The sequence below is a fragment of the Anopheles stephensi genome, chromosome 2, assembly GCF_013141755.1.
Source record: "Anopheles stephensi strain Indian chromosome 2, UCI_ANSTEP_V1.0, whole genome shotgun sequence".
NCBI lineage: Eukaryota > Metazoa > Arthropoda > Insecta > Diptera > Culicidae > Anopheles > Anopheles stephensi.
In genome coordinates, this window is record NC_050202.1 from 48806729 (window position 1) to 48826009 (window position 19281).

The following is a 19281-nucleotide window of genomic DNA, read 5'->3' on the forward strand; positions in this document are numbered from 1 at the left end:
GCATCAACAAGTCCAAAAGACCCAAGATACACATCCAGATTTCTAATGATCACCTGCACATTCAATGTAAAGTACAAATTCTACGATGCTAGTATGTAGAATATGAGCATGTATAGAGATCATCACCTTATTGAATTTGGCACTACAATCTCGAAAGGTCTTTGCCAACCATTGACAGCTTTCTTGACTGAGTAGTTCTGCGTACGTGGATGTGATCCAACCTCTGGGCCATTTCAAGGTCAGCACCGCTATAGCATCTACCAGCAGATCTATCCGCTCACGCGATAATATTCTAACGATTTATCCCAATATATATGAATCTTTCTCTAAAGCTAACAGTATTGTGGTTTTAAGTAATACTTCAAGATTGTAATAAAATTATTTTTATCTCAAAAAAGTCAGTGGGATGGCCTATTTGCGTCCCAAACTTTGTGTAAACACAAAAAAAAAGTCAGAAAGAAAACAATTGCTTTCGAAAACTTTCGATGCGTAACTGCTTCTTTGCCCATCAAAATGCAATTTTATATCAATTGCCCAAAAACAAAACAAAAAAACTTTTCCCGATCCAAACTAATTTGAACGGCTTTGCATGGTACCGAAACGGTGTCACTGCTGACGGGACGGTACTTATTTTAAACCATCCCTTCCGATTAGCCAGCCACCAAGCCAGAGAGGAAAAGCCTTTAAGCCTTCAACAATGCCGTAAATCGATTAGCTGATGAAGCTGGATCTTCGACAAAAGCGCAAAACACCTCAACCACCGCTTTCAGCTATTAAATGTGGCTAATGGTGCTGAAAAACGATCATACATTGTTTAAGTACATCCGAAATAGCTCACTGTAGGTAGCGAACGAAAAAAAGAAGCCAAGATCCTTCTACATCACCTAGCCGTGAACACGTCATAGGCCGCCCCAAATTTTTGTCGATTGCCCGGGACTGAGTGTGGGGCATAATTACGATGGGAATGAGATTACTCAAAGTTTTCGGCAGCAGTTAAATAAAAAAAACGTTCCGGTCCCCCTCCCTTCCAGTTCACCGTTCGAGAAAAGCCCCCTTAATCTTGCCCACGTAAGGTCCGGATGCCATTCCCGCTTGTTTAAAAAAAAAAGGCATCCATTTTTGTTTGGTGTCACGTCATCGCTTAAGGTGCGTTTTGTAGTCCTTTCCCCGCGAACAAAACGGGGAGACGAGTAAATTATTCCACCAACAGCAGCAATCCACAACCTCAACCTTTTAAAAATGACTTCCCCATGACCAAGAAGCTCCCAAGGTTCGAACGCCATGATGACACGCCGTCAAGAAGGGAGACAAAAATGAAATAAAAATAATTACATCCCAATCCCATTCCCAGCAAAGGCCCGGCCAATCCCAACCAACACAATGGGCCACCGAAACAAGAGCAAATCCGTCATTTCATTTAAATTATAATCGATTTTTAAACAGAAAATAATTGGCCTCCTATACGTATAGATGTATACACATTTATAAAATGGAGGACAGCGCGACGAACGCGGACCTATGTTCCGTTGTCGTTGGGTGTGTTTTGGGAACTGAGTTTTTTTTGCCTTTTTGTTGTCATTGTGCCTACCTAAATGTATTCAATTAATTTGTGGAAAACTTTGATTCCCACCACCGGCCGGGAGGGTTTGGAAGGGAGCACATTTCCCTATGGGTTCTTCTCGGCCCGGGGTTTTTCACCCGGATGGGGTGGAGTACCGCAAGGACGATTAAGTGATCTCGGCTAACTGGGGAAGGAAGACGGAACCTTCCGGTTGGGCGAGCAATTTAATAAGCTGTCACTCTAATTACACCCCAATTCATCACCGATTTATCTTCCCCGGGACCGATCACTCATCTCCGGACAGACAGCAGCGGCCAGCTTCTCCGTACCGTATGCCGGTTGGGCTGATAGGTGACGGCTTTTTCGCTGGCTGAAGCTAGAAATTAGACAGGGGATGATACGTTTGCGGTAATGCTTTCCGTTCATCAGCATTGTAATCGGCGTGTTCGAGAGACGCCCGGGGAAGGATTTATTGTAAACATACAGATTGCTTAGGAATTGGCCGGATTTATGTTCAAACATTAGCAATGATCGACAAATCGTTCCGCGGATGGGATGGTTGTGCCGGTGTATTGATGGATTGGATGGGAGTGGGGTGATTGTATATTCATTTAGCTTTATATTAACTTCATACGTAGCATGAGTTATCGGTTCTGGTGAAATCAATTAATTTAAAGTTTTTCTATGGGTTAAAGATAGAAGTCCAACATTCAGAATAGATCTAGTTCTTTTCTGTAGTATTCTTCCAGTTTTCTTGAATAAGTGTACAACATTAGATTAGCGATAACTTCAGATAGCTTAGTGAGTAGTTCTTGATAGCTTGGTACTACAACCTCAAGAGGTCTTGGTCTGTCATTTCTGGCTTTCTGTGAATTGATTTCACCCGTAGCAAGGTAGTCAGTCCTGCGCACGGACAGGCCAATCGGAACATGGCAAGTCTTATTGGTTGCACTATGGAGAAATCCCCGTAGAGCTCGTTTAAACTCCTACATTTACTTCTACACGGCATCCTTAAACCATGTATTCTAGTTGTTATCTAACGCCTTAATAAACAAGAATTCGTAAAGTTGTATTAATAAATTATTTTATAAAGCTACGGATAGTAAAATAAGGCCAGCGTTTACATCCGATTTGAAAACTACAGCTTTGGACACATGTACTGAGTAAAACTATACCTAAATTTAAGAGAAGCAACATCAACATCTCAATAGACATAAAAAAATATTTTTTGTTGAAACACGTAAGGATTATTGGTAAATTCAGTTCTCAGTATGTAAAAACAAGATAAAAAAAAAGTTTTAAATTTTAAAAATATTTCTTATTTTATACCAAAGTTGATCCGTTTTTAAGCTTGATTAAAGGTAAAGCAAATGGTTTGAGTTGTAAATAAAGTCTTATTTTAATAAATAATAATTTTTTGATTTTTTAAGCAATAAAATTGTTTAACTATTATTAATAAATATAATATTGAAATTTACCTTACACAGAAACTGAGTCTATTGTCTTGAAATACGGCATCTTAGATTTTTTAGAAATTAGATTGTTTTATTCTATTGTCCCGAAGCACCCGATGGCCGAGGTGATACTGGGGTCGATCTTCATACGGCAGGTCCGGGGTTCAAATCCCATCATGACCACTTCAAGACGGGTAAAATTGAGTCACAGAACGTCAGAAAAAGCAGGCCAACACCTCTAGAGGTTGTAGAGGAAAAGAAGAAGACGAAGAAGATTCTATTGTCCCTGACTGTTGGCAGGTGTAACCTATCATTGTAGACTGAATTATTCTGAAGTACGAAGCTCACTGGGAAAATATATCAACACTATATTTACACAATATTTCTTCTTCGACTACGACGCAAATCTGCTTCTAAACACCTTCTTCTTCTTCTTCACTATATGAGAGGGGAATACATATCCTCCTATGTTTAGTGGCAGAACCATCTCTACATAATCAGAGGTTTGCCTCTCTCTTGTTTGTCTTTGACTTCCCTGAGTCATATCGACGTATTAATATTAGTTCGGAGTTTGGGTTTGTATTTTGTTTTTAGTTTCTGTTTCTCTAGAATTCGATCTTGTTTTGCTTTACGTACTTCGCTATTTGTTTGATCATCGTTCCGTCCCTATCATTCCAGTGTGCCTTAAAATCTTCAGTAGTTGAACCTAGCGGTGGGTCGTATCTTTGACATTCGAATATTAAATGTGTAGCTGTCTCTGGTACATTACACACATTGCAGTTTGGGTTATCAGATAGTTTCATTACATGCAACCAATACTTTGCTAAATCATGGCCTGTTAAGATTCTATTGCCCGTCGTTATTTCGTTTGCAGTTAAGTCGATTTCATGATGCCACGGTTTACTTGTAAATTCTTGTTTATTTATTTATTTATTTTTTATTCATAAAGAACGGCCTGGCCGTATTGCTTAAATTCTTGTTGATATTGTTTGAATTTTTTACCTTTTTCTTCGCATTGTTCTTTAAACCTCTTTTTTGTATCTTCTAGCGTTTTGTTTTTTGCTACTACTAAGGTATCTTCTAGTTTTAACTTATTTTTAATGCGGGTTTCCGATTTGATGCCTTCTTTGGCTAGTTCATCGGCTTTTTCGTTACCTGGGATACCCACATGTCCAGGGATCCATCTGATTTCTGCTTTAATTTGCTTCCAGTACTTTAATATGTTGTGCAGTGGTTTTTCTATGTGTGTGTCTTTTTGTGCTCTTGTGATAATTTGGCATGCTGCCTGACTGTCTGTATATTATCTATTTTTGAATAACTAATCTAAGTCTTGCAACCAGCATTAGCAGAACTTAAATTAATGATGTTGATTAGATTAAATTTAACTGTTGGCTTTTATCGAACTTTAAATTTTGCTTTAATTTAAAATGATTAAAAATTTTATAACATTTTATAACAATTTTCAAACTCCAGGAAAATGTAGAGAATCCTGACTTTTAACTGTATACGGATATCTTTAGACATTATTGGAAGTCGTCAGACTTTTTAGAACGATTATAGATTGTTATTGAAATATTTTAAGTGTTTCTTTTTCATTCATGCAGATACAAACCCTAGGACCATTTAATGATTACCCATGCCACCGACACTAATGATGCTTGCAACCTCCGTTCTTCATGGGGCAACAAATGCTGCACATAAAACCGCATTACTAAATGATCCATCAATCGACGAATTATAACAGATATCCGTAGCAAAAACAACTCACACACACACACTCACACATTCCTTGCTGCTTATAAACTCCACGCAACTCCCATACTCCCATACCTGGTCCACCGGTCCACCCCAACCCCAACAATGTTTTATTTTTCTTGCCCATCGAAGTTCAGTGCCTGGCCGTCGGTGTGAGCCGTCAGATGAAAGTGTCAGACAAAAAACCGGTTACCCTTTAGCTACAGCCACAGCGGCTTGGCGGCACACACAGGAAGCGATCACACTCCCAGCTGCCCCCGGCACGAAATCAGACCGATCGAGATCAAGATTATCTCCAAAACGGTAGCAACCCGGCTGTCCAACACTACAGCGAATCAAACGCGTACGTCCAGCGACGTGCCTCTCGGTGGTGCCGATGCACGATTTCGATCCGTGATGCTCTGGCCTGGCCGTCAGCCGGCTATCAACTCGTTTACGCGCCTCTTCGGACATAATTAAAATTGATATTTGCTGCGAGAAATTAAATAATTTCATCTGATGAATTACAAAGTCCCAGTCCCCGGCAGAGCAAACGGGCTCGATAAGGCTCGTTTCTTTATAGCAAACCAGGTATTCGAGTCTGGCAAGTCTGGCTGCTGGCTACTGCGCGGTCGGCAAAATGTGATACGCTTTCAGATTTCCGATCTCCTTTAATACGTTCGGTGAGTGACTTTGATTCTCACTTTGCCCGGATTTGGAAGCGGTTGCTCCGGTGTCGGTCGGCTTCAAAGATCGAATGTCACGTTCCAGCGGCTCGCCTGTGTTCATGCTCCTATTTTCACGTTACCCATTCCGGGGCTGATGTCCACACAACAATTCTGGTGGCTGGTGTCAGTGTAGCTCCCCCGGGGGGAGATTGCGGGTTTTACGGAGGCAACATCATAAAATATGATTCGATCACTGTGTACTGAGGCTGGTGGTCAGCGAGCGGTGGCAGGTTTTGGAGCGAAACATTTTCTCACGTTTAATTGCATTAGCAGTTAATCTTGTTGCCCGATTGATCGATTAGGCGGATTGGTTACAAAAGGGACGCGCGAGATGGATCGGTCTAACGGGGTTTGTCCGTGTAGAAGGGACGCATTAAAACTGTTGGTTTGGTTGCGTTGTCATTTGATTTACGGCACAAGACGGTGAGGACTGGATTGTCTATGCGTTGGAATTTATTTTGAGGTTTTTAATCGAAACTATTTAAAGATTTCCTTGTTAGCGACACTTAAAATACTAAATTGAAAGAGGTGAGCTATTGTTTTTTTTAAAGAAAAACAATAAGTACTAATATTTGATAAAGTCACTTCTTAGTTCAAATCTTCTTCTTCTTCTTCTTCCTTGGCATTACAACCTGGAGAGGCCTCGGCCTGCCGTTTCTGGCATTCTGTGACTTAGTTTTACCCGTAGCAAAGCAGTCTTATGTACGGAAAGGCGGTCTGGATGAGATTTGAACCCTGGGCCCTGCCGAGTAAAGATCGGCGCCGCTGTCGCCTCGGCCACCGGACCGCACCAGATCTTAGTTCGAATGGCAACATAAATTCGGGATTTTTTTAAAAGATAGCTGAGGTGTTTCTGTTAAGATCTTTAAGGGTCAGAAGCTAAAAAAGACTTTCTCTCAAAACTAATCTTTTTGCCATGTGATATCATTCTGATTCTGATGAACCTAGAATTGTTCCTACAATTTTTGGTGACCTACCGTGGCAGATTATCAGGGAGGTTTTCTCATTAATTTAAACAAAAAATAATAAAATTAAAGTCTGGAAATGTTAAAGTCAAACGGAATGAAACTCAAGCATGAGTGGTTTGAGGCTCTTCAATGGTTCAAACTACATCCAAACAACGCTCCAAACTACATCACTGAGCAACTGACATCGGATCACCTAATGGTCCTACTAACAAATACTGGTTTTCGTCACTTAAGTCTAGAACTTGTGTTTAAGCCTAAAAAATCCTGCGCTCAGAAGGATTTTTAGCTCTGTTTGTGTGTAAGGTCAATTGAGGAGCCTTTACAATGACGAGCTCTACGAAAAGTAAAGGGAACTCGCGATTGTTAAGCGAATCAGACTAGCCTGGTCACGTCATGAGAATGGTACCGAACATCCAATCTGTAGTGTTTAAAACGATTTGAGAACATCCACATGGACAGAGGAGGCGTGGTATATCCTAATAAAGATGAAGTGATGGGGATGATGCGTCCTCTAGAAAAGACTGGAGATTAGATTGGTTGACGACGGTTAACGTGAGTGTTATCTAGAATAGGCATTTCAAGACTTCCTGAGGTTATAATGCCCAAGGACAAGATCAATATCATCTCATAGGGTTTTATTGCTAGAAAATTAGAACAAGGCTTTCATTTGTTGTTACATCCAAAAACAACAAAGCCTTATTCGAAAAAGGAGAATAAAAAGACACACACAGCACAAGGAACGATGGACATTCACACATCTTCGGAACACATTTTTAACATTCTCCACGAATCGCTTTGCGGTACGTGCTGGGATCGTAAGAAATCGTGTGCCGAAAATCGATCGATCCGGCATGCCTACCGCTTCAACTACTTTCCGTGTGCTTCCGGTTCGATTTCTGACAGTTTTTGACAGCCGATCGAATCGTCGATGAAAAATTACCCGTCGTCCTGCCGATCGAATCGCGAAGCCTCTCCCATCGGCAGGCCCCACGGTATGGCATTATGATTTTTCTACATTCATACCTCAACACCAGTGTGGACTTCAAGCGTGGCATTCCTTGAGTGGAATCACGAGCAAAACGGTGACAGAAGGGATACCAGTTCGGCAGATTCTCAACCTCGTCCAACGCTGGGGCGGTCTCATCGGTTGCTGGTATGCAAAATTTATTGCGAAAAATCATACACGCGTCCCTCGGAGACGTCCTGACGTGCGGGGGGCTACGGTGACGGTGGCCCCGGGTGTACGGTGAAAAATTGTTTCGCCAAAAGATTTATCGTTTCGTTTCGCGCCCGTGTGTGTGTGTGTGAGGAGGAGGTTTGTTTTTCATTTTTTTGTTGCTTGAGTATCCAATATCGCCCAGATGCCTTTTGTGGCAGTTCGTTTTCGCGCCTCACTCACAGAGGTGAGTCTCGGGGAGGGGTTCAGGAAGATTTACTTGGAAGGGGGAGGTATGGAAGAGTCGAAGGATGGGCTGCAGTAGAATGCCGAAAGAAATCAAATCAAATTTGCTACAAAATGGAACATTGTTTTGTGTTTGTGCTTACGTACGTATGTACTGGAATGGGGCGGAAAGCACGAAAGAAATGGATGAAGATGCGCAAGATAAATCATAGCACGGATTCAAATCTATGTGTAAGTTTATTTGTTTGAAATGATTTGTTTTGGTTGCGTTTGTTACACATGGACGATGCTACGTTTTTCCGATTGCATGATGTTTGTGTAGTTGAACAACTGTTTAATTCCTAGAACACTTAAATTGTAATGCTTGTCGAATAGATACATAGTAGAAATCTGACAGAGAGACTTCCGAAATGAAAAGTAAACCACTCTTCAGATCTTCCCCACACATCTCGAAAAATATGTCAGGATAAAATCGAAAGACTCTACGAGCTCTTTTAAAATTCTGCTCAAGCTTAACCAGCATGATAGAACTACAATGGCTTCAACATTTTCCAGCTGAAGGTGGATTGAAAACACTCTGGACTTCTAGATACTATCTAGGACCTACGCCAGAGAGATAGACTCGGCAGTGAAATCTTTGGAGACCAAGTTCCAACAGTTAATTAAGATCTTGGTTTGCCTTGCTCAATTGAACATCCTTGGTTTAAGACTCTCCTCTTAAAAGCTCTCAGAAGAGGTTCACCGAAGGATCGAGTTGGTGATGCAAATCCTCGCTTTGGAGATTACGGAGGAAAAAACTAAAAGTAAAGTGACACCACCTGAGCAACTGTTGTACCAGGGAGGGCTCACCTCAATAAGTTGGAGACTTTGAGGCTCACGTCAGACTCTACCATCACTATGGAGCTCTAACCTCAAAAAGTAGTTTTTCATGCTCTTTGTCCCCACGAGATAACTCTTCGCACTCTTCGAGCTCCTCACCCTTACGAGGTAGCTCTATGACGTCATGAGATAGCTCTTCGCACCGAGAGAGATAATGAAAAGCTTCACCTCTCCTATGTTCGCGAGCAGATGCTCTTTCATCTTTAAAATGAACTACTTGTTACAACACTACTCTGAACTTTTGAAGTCGTCCAAAACTTCACCTATTTGAAGTTAACAGTCGGCAGAGATATCGAGATACTCTCTAGGATTCTGATCTCCAACAAACATTACCTGTCGCAACGGATGAAGTTGAAACTGTTTGGAACATCACAAAGAAGAATCAATAATTTTACAGACCTATGTCCAAAGGATGCTTTGAGACCTACTTCATCCGGAAAGGTATCAAAACAGTGCAACAGGGTCCAGTTCCACCTGGAATGTCCTAAGTGCACTTGACACAGGATCTTTAAAAATCCAACACATCCACTACCTCAAAGACCTTCCAAGGCAAGTCAAGACAAGTTTCAAGGCTCGTTGGAAACTAGGGCACGAACACACCATTTCAGGTAGAAAACAACCGAATATCGACAACACCACACCATCCTTCATGTTTAGACCAAAATCACAGTCTCTAACACCTGAACCAGCAAAATTCTTCACCGAGCCATGGACAGATACTGACTCTAGCCGAGTACAAAGAGTGTTATCACGTATTCGGGTAGGACACACTAACCTCACACAGACACTAGCATCTTAAGGAGAAATTCACTCCACCAATCACATGACAGTCCAGCATCTCCTAATAGCCCAAACCTCGGGATATACCCAGCAACGATCCACTTGATCATAACATCGAAACTATCCTATCCAACAACACTCTATCCGACTTCATCAGAACAAAAAATCATCCGGTTTCTTAAAAGCATCGGCATTTACAACCACATTTAAACAATACATTAAATTAACTCTTCGAATAATCAACCACTAACGACAGTACAAAAGACAACTGAAGTCAAATTACTCTATACATCTTTATAAACTAACAAACCAATCACTTCTACCTTTATACTGGAAAATGTAGCTCAATATTCTCTAACGCCTAACATCTGCGTCTCAGACTTCCCATTAGTGTCTTATCCAGATTTGACAACACTTCTTCATATATTTTTCCAGAGAAACTATCAATGTTGTATTCCCCTTTTGGTGTTTATAAACTATGGTTTAAGAGACTTTTGCGAATAGATCTTGGATCGTCTACATCTACATTAGATATATTTAGAGGATTTGGTGAGGATTCTTGATGTTATTTTTTAAGTGTTATTTATCTTTGAGAATAAGTAGCACAAAAGCCTACATGAAAAAAGGTATTAAAAATATCGCTCACACAAGAGTTTTCTATTAAATTGAAACCTATTTAATTAATAAAAAATAAATCTGCATTAAAACTGATGGGATATTCTGTATCGGCAAGCAAATAAGGCTCTTATTATAATTGCATTAGTGATCAAAGCATAGGAGACCCATATACGCACACAAAAATAAAATCCCATCGATCACGTCCCAAAACCGATCATAACAACGGCTTTTGAGCAGGATTTGCTGCTGTGTTATGCTAGTGTTCGTGCCGCCAGCGTTGCGATTAAATCGGTGCATAAAACTTTCCTGCTGCTCCGAAATAGCGGAAAAACAAAACTATATGCCTTACACCCGACACTGTCCACCAACTCACCCATCGGAACCCCATCATCCTTAAATCCCTTTTTTTAACTGCAAGATTTATGACACTTTGTATTGGTGAAGCTCGTTATTGCCGCGTGTTAGTTTTTATTGTGTGTCTCGTTTTCGTTCAGCGTTTTCTCTCCGGGCCACACACACGGGACTAGGACGGGCTAGAGCAGTCCAAAAATGGACAACAATCAATAGAATTCGATTAACAATTTTCAAATTCATAGTCCGGACCAAGGCAGACCAACATCAGCAGACGATCGTGCTTTCATGATCATGATGAGCTCGGCGTTTTAAATGGTACGTTCGTTAGGCTAAATTGCCCCGCTGACTCTGCGATCGACCGACTCGACCGAAGGCTTTTTTTTCTTTTCGCCACAGCGTGTAAACTATGTGCCATAAATTTAATCATCTCCTCATTCTGTCACTTCCCATTACGACCTGTTCGTTCGTTTTCCACACACCACCGGACCGGTACCGGACCATATCGTCTTAAGCTTTCGGCTGCCATGATGATGATGAACAGGATCGATCAAAAACGATGGATGGATCATAAAATAAAAATAACTCAGCCCAAGATGCGAAAGGATCGTCCGAGGGACTAGAAGGCGTGATATGGCTCCCCAATAATAAACTATTAAAATGTGCGATTTACATTATGGAACAGCAGCCACCAGCATACATGGGGCCGTACGAAAGTGGCCACCCCGAGTCATCGCGCGAGAAAGCCGGTGCTATAAATGACACGCACGCTGGGAAGGGGGATTCCTTGAAGGTCCTGGGGGTCCATAAATAGCTTGGCGGGAGCAAGTTGAGCAACAGTTTCCGCCGGCTGATGCGTATGGCACGGCGAGACGAACGGTGATGGTTTTATGTTAATTTATTGATGCGATATAGGAAATATTAATTGAAATAGAATTGTTTAGCGGGCAGTACGACCGCGACCGTCGCCAATGGAAGGCGATTAAAAGTTTTATGGCGATAGATTTATGGGCCACCTTCTACGAATAATCCACTGGATAGATAGCACCTTCCTAGGGAGGGAGAGAACCTTGACCAAAGGGGGCAAAAAGTCTCGCCAGCAATCATACCCGGTAAAGTGTTTGAAATCTGGCCGAACTTTGGGCAGTGGTAGCGGTCTCTTGACCATATGAATATAAGATCTAAATCTAAAAATTTTAAAAAGGTTTTTTAAAACAACAATTTAAGAGGGGAATTTATTTACACAACATTACAAAAATATTATTTTTTACCAAAGTTACAATACAAACTTGCCCACTGTGCACTACAGCCCAGTTTGAACGTTGGTGGTCCTAGAGCGAAAACAAAAACGATCATCTACAGCTTACTAGATCAAGCTGGGACCAATCAACGGAGCGGCCAATGGGGGAGAAGAAGAATCTCTTTTATAGAAGGGTAAGATTATATAGCCCGCTTGTTAAGGGAAATTAAACAAAATCCATTCGCAAAGGTGAAACTAAAATCGTAAACATTATAATCCTTTAACTCCTTTTGGGTTGATCGGATACCCAGATACAAATTTTTTGATTAAATTTTTCACATTTTGGACCTATTACGAAACTATTTTGGAAATACTGTGAAAATGGCGGATGTCCGTTATCTCGAATCTGTATTTGAAGATGCAACCACTCCATCTCAATTAGAGCCGTCTGCATCTCCTCTCTGTCCGGGACTAGGACGTTACTGGCTAGATTGCCCGGTGTCAATTTCATGGCATGATCAGCTCGCAGTACTAAGCAGTCCTCCGCATCATTGGGCCATGTGGGATTTGGCCTTATCAGGAAGCAGAGTTATGAGCGACGGAGTTTGTCTACAAAGGCTCGATTCGATTGCCTCATGTGGGGCAACCGGCTCTACTACGGGTTCTGAAAGCATCTGAGATCAACAAAACTCCTCTGACACACGGCGGTTCACTGTATAAAATACGCTGAATCGTCCAGCGGTGGTATGAAACAAGAACAATGCGTGAAAAGCCAGATGGGATTCGGAGCCGGATAACTCGAACTGGAGCATCTCCACAAAGATCCGAGTATTATCCGGAGCGCCAGATCAGGAGTGTACTGGCTAGGGCACATCGACACATCGAGGTTTTGGTGGCGAAATCAGGTGTAGAGAGATGTAAGGAGTGCTGGTGTCATGGAGCGTTGGAGCGAAGCAGACATGAACCGAGTTCATTCGAGGAGAGTTGTAAACTGATTGCTATTTTGCTATCGCCCCACTTTTATGATTATTATGACGAATTCGCCCGAGACTTGAGAGTATACTCTTAGAATTCATCATTGGAGGGACTCATCAAAAGTCCTTGAACACATATGGGACCTTCAATTTTGAAATCTTTCTTTCCGACATGTCTATGGGACACATATGGGACTTTCAATTTTTAGATCTTCCTTTCCGACATGTCTAAGAAGTGTACGTCAAGTTTGAACAGATTCGCCCATCGCGAAAGGTATTTTGAGTGAAAAAGTTTCATAAGAAAATAGAGTGTTCTATTCTATAATAGATCTGATAAAGATAAACATTTCTATTCTGTACTGTGCATATAGAACTTGTATAGACCCAGTACTCACATTCGCGTCTGAGACATGGACTTTGTCCAAAGTTGACAAAACCCCCTTAGCCGCGTTTGTGAGGAAGATGCTCGGAAGGGTATTTGTCCCCGCATGTGTGGAAGGACAATGGATGAGCTGTTACAATGACGAGCTCTACGAGCTGTACGGTGATCTCACAGGCTGGTCATGTCATGAAAATGTCACCAGACGACCCATATCGTAAAGTACTTTTAAGTCGTTCTCATGGTAGACATGGTCATGGTCGTTCGTGCGGCATGGTAGACTCAAACTGAGATGGAGTTTTTTATGGAGCTTTGATGGAGCTTAGGTGTCTGAGACCTCATTCGAGTCTTTAAAATTGAGGTGAAGTGATGGCGTTTCTGCGTCCGCCAGAATGGCCGGGATAAACGATTGGCAGACGACGACGCTAGATCGTGAGCGGTATCGAGATTTGCTGCAGCAGGCCAACACTGAGAAGCTGTTATAGCTCCTGATAAGTTAGTAAGTAAGTAAGTCTTCAGCCATTTTTTTTTGTGCCACTTCGTCGATCCTTAGATAAATTATTGCCATAAAGGAAAACCTCAAACAAATGATGTCTATGACATTAACGTCTACCATGTTCTAGATTGACCTACACTAGATCGTCTCCCAAGTTTCCTCCAACAAGACTCGCCTGTAAAGGAAGGGTAACTAAAGGGTAAGGTTGAAGAGAGGACAAACAAGACCTTCTCATTGGCGGTTCAAGACCCTTGGTTCAGAGATTTTTCCATCCACTTTCAACTGGCATATGATGTGGGTCATTCCCATTTCTTCAAGCCTGATAGGCTGGAACGTGATTCAAAATGAGCCTACTGCAACTTATTATAGTTATACTCTTCCTATGCGGCGTATGCAGACGAAAAACAAAGAAGAGATGGTATAAGTACAGCAGGTGACAATTATGATTAAGGATCTTAAGGTTTTTACCGGGGTTAAAACATAGGGTCCGGCGATCCGGAACATCGTCTCGTGCGCAACATTTAATACCCAGTAAATTATGTCTAGAAACACAGAACTGGCAGAAAAAGACCTCTCTCGAGCTTTCTAACCAAAACGCTAATAAAGAAATATAATTGATTTTAATCACAAAAATAACTTGAATTTGCTTTATTGAAAGCGTTAAAACGATTACTTTCTACGACTCTCACAATCACCTTCGTCACGAATTAGCTATAAATCACCATCACACATAGTTAACATTGTTGAAATAATTCCAGTTTGATAGCATAAACAAAAAACCATCACACGCATTACTTCTAAATGAAAGCCAGCGAGCGAGCTGCCAGTTGCCCCCGGGGAAGCATCGTTTAGCGAGATTGGAAAACAAAACCGTGCCCGCACTTCATCGAGATCAATTAATTTTCGATTATAAATTCAATTTATTGAGTGGTGCGCCATTCAACCGATTCTGCTAATTCAATCAACCCGGAAGCAGCCGAGCGCAGATAGGTTCGTTTTTACTCGAACAGCTAGAAAACCCCTCTTGCCAGCCGATTTTCCCACTGATGTACGTTGTAGGGCACACGCACATGGCAAAATTCATCAAACGAGCGAAGAGGCTTTTATTTAAATGGAATATCGGCACTGTCATCCCGGGCCGGCCACACTGCCATCGTGACCCGATGGCTTAATTTGTGTGTGAGTGTGTGGATGTGATTTATTTTTATTAAAACGTTTCCACTATTTATCACAATTTTCGACGCGTTTTATTCTTCCCTCGTGCCGTTGCACCGGAACGGGATAGGGCCAACGGTGCACTTACTGAGCATCGAGCGCCCTCGGTACGATCGCTTCGGCGAACGAACGAGGGTGATGATTATGGGTTCGACTCTTGCGACCAGCGTGATCTGGCCCGTTTTACCGGACGACAGTTTGCGTCTCGAACGTGTAATCTAATTTCGGGACATGAAGTAAGTGCTGTATCATCGCTGCGTCCGTGAGCATGTTCAGCACGGGACCCGGGGATCGGACGGATCAAAATGGTAATGGGTGGTGCTGCTTCGATGACAAAAAGTCCATTTTATGAGATGCATTCTTAAGTTGATTACGTTTGATTTTCGGTTAAACAAGATGACGATGGTACGATGTTGGGACGGTTTCGATTGCTTAATGCGCTGGATTGTAATATCTCGAGTGATAGGGGGGGAAGGGGGGTTTGTCATGTTCGGAAAAAAAATGCAGAAAGGTGGGCTTCTGTCTGAAAATATTGCTGACTAATTACCGATGGGACACGCAGATGTTGAACATGATGCTAGTGAAGGACAACAGGCGTGGATGAAATAAACGTTCAAGTGACATTTTGTCTATAATAAAGGCATTTAAAGAATTAATAGGGGTCTTTTTATATTCCTATTGCTGCAAAGAGTATTGAGATAAGAAACAGACTTTTCAAACTAAAAGTTTCATAACTTTTCTTTGGAAATATATTTAGTCATGAAGCATGTTAACTCTTCATGAATTCGGTTTCTACGGGGCTGAATTTTAAATTAATTTTTTATTATTTTTAAGTGAGGTATAAACAATCAAGTGATATGCTTATCTGATTTATATGGATTTGTTGCGAACATCTTATTTAAGTGTATATCATTTATATTTTCTATAGGTGCGCATGATCCGATGATGCTCTTCTCCCTATAATTTCCATACTGATTTGTTCGATTTCTCTCTTTCATTAATTGGTTTTGGTAAATTTGATAGCATTTTAAACGATTAGATTTATTATAAAAAATCAAATTAAATTATTAAAATTAAATATAGGCTTAAGGAATATTCTACCCACGATGTACAATTTAATTCATTTTTTTATAAATTCTACTCATTCATGACTATTATGCAGAAGTTTATCCGTTTTGCAGTTTTGCAGGTTATAGTGTGTTTTATTAGTTACTTTTTGTGCAAATCATTTATAGAGTTTTAACAGAATTTATCCAGTACAGGCCGTTTATTTATTTATTAATTTATTCTTACGGACTGATAGTACAGGCCGTTTGTTTAGGTTTAAAACACCATTGTTACGTATCTTTGGTACAAAATGATGCTTAAACGTTTTATAAAAGATTTTATTCTTAGTAAGACTTCAAAGAGTTATTAGTAATCATCAAATAATAATAAAAAACCCACCAGAACTGTTTAAAAAGAACACGCCATGATGTTGATATCCATGAGTCCACCGCCATGATCGGGTGCAGTTTGGTAACCGAGGCGATAACGGCGCCGGTCTTCACAAGACAGGACCGTGATTCAAATCACTATGTACGTATGTGAGATTAGCTAGATATTTAGCTACGGGTAAAGTAAAGTCACAGGAAGTCAGAAATTGGTAGAACCCTTTCAAACCTTCCTAGGTTGTAGTGTAAATGAAGTAGAAGGTGTTCAAATTGAACGCCAGGATGTTGAAATCAAATGCCACGAAAATAAAATTCATATCCACGTAAAAGAAATTTTCATTCTATGCCTGAATGGTCCTAAAGAAAAATTTAAATTACTGCTGACATTTTGAAATAATTTGTTAAATCTTGAAAGATGAGAAATCAATACAGTTTAATGTTTAATTTAAAGAGAAAACAATTTAAAATCGATAGCAGTGGAAATTGATTTCACAAAGCATTGTCAGAAAGAATCTTAGGCAGAAAATTTGAAATATTACTTTTGATTTAAAAAATACATTTACGCTTATTTTCCATTCTGTTATTGAGCTACATAATTTCTTTTTTAAATAAAAATTGATTGGGCCGGACCGATGGTGGATGCGACTGCGGCGCCGGTCTTCATACGGCAGGACTGAGGTTCAAGTCCCACCTGAGCCGATCCCTGATAGTGAGGACTGACTATCCAACTACGTGGTATCATTAAATCTAGAAAGCCAGACATGACCTTAAGAGGTCGTGCAGGATGTCAAAGAAAAAGAAGATGAAAAATAATATTGATAGCTTTTTTCCTTGAAGCTACGCCCATCATAGGTCTCGGCCTGCCATTTCTGGCTTTCTAAGACATGATTTTACTCGTCTTGATGGGATTTTAGTCCCGGAGAATAGAATATTGATATCAGTATGTAAATGTTTATACATACTGATATCAATATTCCGTTTACATTTTTCCAAATTTATATTGCCTTAAATTGATTTTTCTATTTGTATTTATATTCCCTAGATTTAATCTACGATAATAGAAATTAAAGTTAAAATCCTCCCTTTTAACTTCATTGCAACTGTCATTTATGAATATTTCATAGTACCAATTACAATTTCCTTAAACTATTTCGCTCTCTCTCTCTCTCTCTCTCTCTCTCTCCCTGTCTCTCTTGTCTTTTCTAACGAAAAAACAGAAATGCTTCCTTTTGAACGTCTATTTGCTTTACCACCTCCCACAAGCGAAATAAAACATTCACCAATAACGACTTGCCCGCCGGTGATGTTTGTTGCCCGTTGGCACGCAGCCCAAAACACGGTGTTAATGAGGCGTAACGTTAAACTTGTGCCTGCTGCCGAGGTTCCACCGGAATGGAGGAACCGGGGAAAAGCCGAGCCGTCAGGCAAACAATATTCATAACTCACCATCGCACGCTAGTACCAAGAGAGCACTTGGCCATGGGCGAACGAAGGCATCAGCATGCCAGACGATGCTTGGATGATTGAATCTTCCCCCATCGTCGTCGACAGTCGAGCAGGGAAAGTCGAAGCAAATGTCAAACAAATCACATTAAATCAAGTCTCGTAAAATGCGCAAACGGACATAAACCAAATCGGAGGGATGTCCTGCGAAACTTCCGACCAGCAAGCGCGCCCAATAAAACGGATCAATCGTTGGGAAGTTTTGATGCTGGGAAGGAATCGCTTTGAGGAGCTTTACTCAGCGAGGTGTTGGTTTTAAATTTATTTCTACTTTTGAAGAATTACTAGAGGTCAGTTGCTTTATTTAAATTTTAAGGACTTTTAATATTAAACGTCTTTTACTCGAGATTTTTCTATTAAGCAAACTTGTTTAAATAATCTTAAACTTCTATTTATTTAACAATAAAAGCCCTTCCTTAGGTCCTTCTATTCTCCTCCTTCTTTTTAACAGTCAAATTAAACCGCCCTCTCGCTCGATCGTCCGCCTACGGCCGTGGTGGAATATCCATCGATTTAATGACGATGCATTCAAACACCTTATCGGATGGACGACGCACTTGGACTCACGTCGTGGTTTGCTTCTTAAGTGGTTTCCAGCACAGAACGGGCCACAAAGAACACACAACAAAAGGGAGAAAACGGTGGAAAAAGCAAGAGGGGAATGGTCGAAACGTTTAGCCGCGTGTGGGCATGAATTGATGATGTCGGCGTAGCGTCAGCGTTTGATGAACGCCATTGGACCCGAGGATCGATCGAAGTATTCGGAAAAGCGAAATCTCTCCGACGATGTTAAAAATTGCTTTTTAGAGGATTAAACTAAAAATACAAGCTCGATATATAGAAAGCAATATTTTTAATTCTAGAAAAATAAAGAAGAAACAACATTTCTTCGATGTTGGGAAATTTGGTAGAATCTCCAATTTTCGCTACACGCCTTGTTGTTGGAAAACATTCTTTTGCGTGACGCACTCTATTTCCTTCTCCGTTTCTCAATCTGGAGCAAAAAAGCCTACCAAAGCTAACTGTTCTCTCCCAACGCCCACAGGACAACGCGTCTTTCCCGAGCGCCCCCAATTCTTGTTCTGAGGCCCGCCTGTCAGTAATCATTTTCCTTTGGCGCATAATTTATTGCCCCATCGTTAGTCATTCAAGTGGTATGTGCTTTTCATTAAAATGGGGGTGTATATGCTACATACATAAAAGCGCAAACAAACGTTTTTAGTGGGCATGTATGTGCGGAGTGGCGAATATATGGCGAAAGAGGTCAGCAGCTTCATTGCCGGGCGGGAGTTAATATGAACGATGGAATTCTTTTGGCCCTCGCTTTATAACAGCAGCGGCAGCATCATAAACCTCCCGTAGGATGCTGTACACTCGAAGCAAACGATGACAAATTTGGACAAAAGTCGGGACCAACTTGGGGCATAAAACGGGCAGAAGGTGAGAAATGTGACGCGACAACAGCTCTCTGTCCGGATGGAGTCCGCACGGGTACAACACGACGAAACGTGTTTTGTTTTATTTTTGTTTAAATGTTTACCCATTCCATCGATCAGTGTTGGCTGA